This window comes from Mastomys coucha, unplaced genomic scaffold, assembly GCF_008632895.1.
Source record: "Mastomys coucha isolate ucsf_1 unplaced genomic scaffold, UCSF_Mcou_1 pScaffold7, whole genome shotgun sequence".
NCBI lineage: Eukaryota > Metazoa > Chordata > Mammalia > Rodentia > Muridae > Mastomys > Mastomys coucha.
The window spans coordinates 59,445,313-59,449,271 of NW_022196913.1; the positions used below are offsets into that span (position 1 = coordinate 59,445,313).

At 50.3% G+C, this 3,959-nt stretch overlaps 1 long non-coding RNA gene across 1 annotated transcript; it reads right to left on the minus strand.

Moving 5' to 3' along the window:
- Nucleotides 1–2,415: 2,415 nt before the first annotated feature.
- Nucleotides 2,416–3,621, minus strand: LOC116082211. Its single transcript, XR_004115211.1, has 2 exons — nt 3,060–3,621; nt 2,416–2,809 (listed from the first exon to the last, which is right to left on the minus strand). It is a non-coding gene; the product is annotated as an uncharacterized LOC116082211 (long non-coding RNA).
- Nucleotides 3,622–3,959: the final 338 nt, after the last annotated feature.

Consider the following 3,959-nt stretch of genomic DNA (forward strand, 5'->3'; position numbering starts at 1 on the left):
TGGCATCTGCGGCGGTGAAAAGGCCCCGCAGCAAGCACGTAAGGCTCCAAGCTGGGCTTGACCACTTCACACAGATGTGACCCTGGGTACATCCGTTCTCAATATTGGGACAAAGCTGTCTCCCTGGTGGGAAGATTCCTGCTTTCCAGGGGCAGGACACAGACAATAAAATTACAAACAAATTAGTGAAGAGACAGCAGCTGTAAAGGCGGAAAACACAGCCGCTGTGGCAGAGATGATGCAGAGGGGAGGGGCTGCCTCCCTGACAAGGCGGCGGCATTTGAGCTGTTAACCTGAATGCCACAACTGAGGTAGTATACAGCCTAGGCAGAAGGAGCAATACGTGCAAAGGCCCTGAGGTACAGGCGGAGATTGTAAGGAAACAGAAAGGTGGCTGATGGGACAGGAGCGTTAGGGGAAGAGAGAGTGTTAGGGATGAGGTCGGCAGCAGGTAGCCAGTGCAGGGCCTCTGGGGTTTATTTCTAGCCATGTCGGAAAGCATCTAAGCTGGAAGAATGGAATGGGAGTAAACTGACACAATCCCAGGGTCCAAGTTAATGCCGGGTGAGCGTTCTCTTTGACTTCTTGCCTGTGACAGCTCCACAGTGCTGAGTGGGACGCTTCAGTCACATGGAGACTTGGGTTCCCACAGGGACCAGGACACCTAGATGTCAGGATGTGCCCTAGAACTCTGGGATCTCTCTGTACATGGTGCCGTGTGACAGTCCAACGCACTCTTTGTTTCCTCAAACCTAAAATACGGGCTCGGCTTTGCAGCACTCCAAGGTCCTCAGATGAGGTGACCCAGAGAAGGGCAGAGCCCAGGCATTTGGGATCTTCCAGTAGGAGGGAGGCTTAGTGCTCCCGCCCGCCTCCAGGGATGGATTGACCAGCCATGTGCCTGAAAGGTCTGCCAGCCCTCTCTAGAGGCTTGGCTCAGGGGACAGGAATGGGCTGAAAGGAGTGGGAAGGAAGGATGCAGAGGCAGTGCGGGAGGGAAGCCTTCTGTTGCCATGGAGGGAGCCGCAAGGTATTCTGGGATCAGCATTCGCCTTTCGGAGGGGCAGGGTCACGAAGGGTGGCTGGGGAAGGTGTAGGGAGCCAGGTTCTTCTATCCACAGGGCTTTTCCTGTATCCCAGAAGAGAAGTGAGTTCTCACCCCCTTGAGTGGGAACTGGAACCTCTGCAGCAGGCCCGGCCATCCCACCACCATTCCGCCCCTCCCCCCATGGCTATCGTTTCCCCAGTCCTGTTGGGCCGCCTTTTGTAAGGACGGTAGCAAACAGCCCCTTTCCAGGAGGCCTGTTTGCCAGCACGACAGCAGCAAATTAGTGCTCTTAAAAGGCATTCAGCATTTATCCGGCAAACACTCACTCACTCGGTGCGAAGGGGGCCTGTTGTGCCTTCTCCCCGAATCTGCAGAAAGGGGGGGTTCATAGTGCATCTTAATCGGCTTCCTTCCACCCACCACATTAAATGCATTTCATCTACTCTCGCAAATGGCTAATTTTGAAAATCCGCTTATCAGAATTAGGTCCTCAGCAGCCATATTTATTTACGTTTCATTTTCATATTTTTTTTTTTGTCTCATGTGTGTGTGAGTGGATTCTGTTTTCTATTGTCTGTTGTATCTCACAGGTCCAGGGTGGACAAGGGCCAGGTTAGGAGCAGATTGGATGTGGGGGTGAGGCAAGGTTGCCAGGGTAGGCTTAAGAATGAGCTTGAGAAGAAAAGCATGAATGTCCTTATGGACCCCAGCCTCTCGAGGCAGGCTTCCCTTAGACCAGGGTAGTTGGGACCAACCCGGAAGAGAAGGCACAGCTCCCAGTGTCTTCTGGGAGACCAGACACCAAGCACGGCGCTTACACATCCATAGGAAAAGTCAATGTCCGAAGCACACACTTTCCCCTTGGTGTTCAAGGGACGGGGCTTTCCTGTCTGAGTGCAGGCAAATAGGACATAGCTACGAGAAGCAGATTCAGGGAGAGCTAGGGGAAGGGCTCAGGAGCTCACTACATAGATTCCACACTTGGCTTTCCTAACTCTAACCAAACTCTGATGGGCTAGTGGGGGGCAGCTAAAGAGCTGTGAAGATCTGCCCTTTGTGACTCATTCCCTTGTAGTCACCTGACTGCTTATATAAGGGTGTGTTCACAACATGCTAGAGCCAAAAAAATATATAACAACAACAACCTGACTCCCTGTTGACCCTTTGCGGGCACCTCCTATAGTCAGTGCAATTCTGTAGAATATGGGCTGGAAAGGTGAAGGTCTGCTTTTGGTTCACTGTGCTCTTGGGAAGACAAAGCCTAGGACAACACATCCTGAACACTTACCACGGGGAGAACACCAGGAAACTGACTAGCAACTTGTTAAATAAGAGCTGCGCTGCTTTAAAAAGAAATTAAGACCCGGTAGAAGAAATCCACATTGTTTCAGTTGAAATAGAAACTCCTCAGTCACATCTTGGTTGTTGAGCTTCGGGCTGGATTTGCCTGTAAACCTGCATCCGAGGCTTCAGGTCTGTCCCACTGCCACGTGACCTGCATCCAAGGCTTCAGGTCTGTCGCATTGCCACGTGACCTGCATCCAAGGCTTCAGGTCTGTCCCACTGCCACGTGACCTGCATCCGAGGCTTCAGGTCTGTTCCATTGCCACGTGACCCTGGGAGTCTGGAGCCTTAGATCCTCATCTGTAGAAAGGGCTGGGTGTCTGTGACAAACACCTCCCAGGACAGTGTGAAGAATGAAGTTAATGCTGCAGGGTGGTGCTTTCTGTGCCAGATTTGATGCGGACACACACCTAAGAACTAAAGGGGAATATGTGGGTTGGGGGGGCGGGTAGCTCAGTGATAGAGCACTTGTCTGGCATCTGCAGAGACTTGTGTTGGAAGATCCAGCTACACACACACACACACACACACACACACACACACACACACATTAATGTGTATAAATTTGCCCAATCGAGCTCAGGAAATAAACTCGGTGGCAGAGGATAAACAAATGACCTGTTTTCCAACATAAAAAGGAGAGCCATACCACACCCCAAAAGCTCACGGTACAGTAGGTTCCCCATCTTGGTATCAGGAACTGGGAGAATAGCAAGGCAGACAGCCGACTTGGTCATAGTGGGACCTTCCTTCACTCCCCTCTTCAACCTCCTGCTTCTCCCAGGAATTGAATGATGTTCTTATACGAATTTTATATAGGCCCTAGGGATTGAACTCAGGCCTACAGTGAGCACCTTACCCATGGAACAATCTCACTGACCCAATAATTTGTTTGGAGGAAATAAAATCTCATTCAATCCCAGGTGAGAAGTGTCCAGTAGCGGTTTGAGAAGGAAGCTTCGGCGCAGGCGTGTGCGCATACGCATTAGAGGGAGTGGCTGCTGCGCATGCTGGGAGATTTATGAATGAGCCATGTGTGCACGGAAGCATGCATGGCAAGGGTGTGGCTCAAGGGAGTGATGGATGTGGTAGGCACAGATCCTCTAGTGTTCACACTGAATCAGGGCTCCTCTTCTGAGCGTTTTTGAGATTGGGGAAGGACGGCTGGGAAATAAAGGGAGCTGAATGAAGAGTTGTTTGCATATTCTTTGCCATGAATTCTCAAGAAAAAAAAAAGTATAGGGCACTAGAGAGATGGCTCATTGGTTAAGAGCACTGGTTGCTCTTCCAGCGGACCCAGGTTTATCCCAGCACCCACATGGTGGCTCACAACCACTTATAATGCCAGTTACAGGGATCTGACACCCTCTTCTGGCCTCAGGCGGCACTACATGCATGTGATACATAGACATAGACAAAACAGATGATAGATAGATAGATAGATAGATAGATAGATAGATAGATAGATAGATAGATAGATGATAGATAGATAGATAGATACATAGATAGATAGATAGATAGATAGATACATAGATACATAGACAGATAGATAGACAGGCAGGCAGGC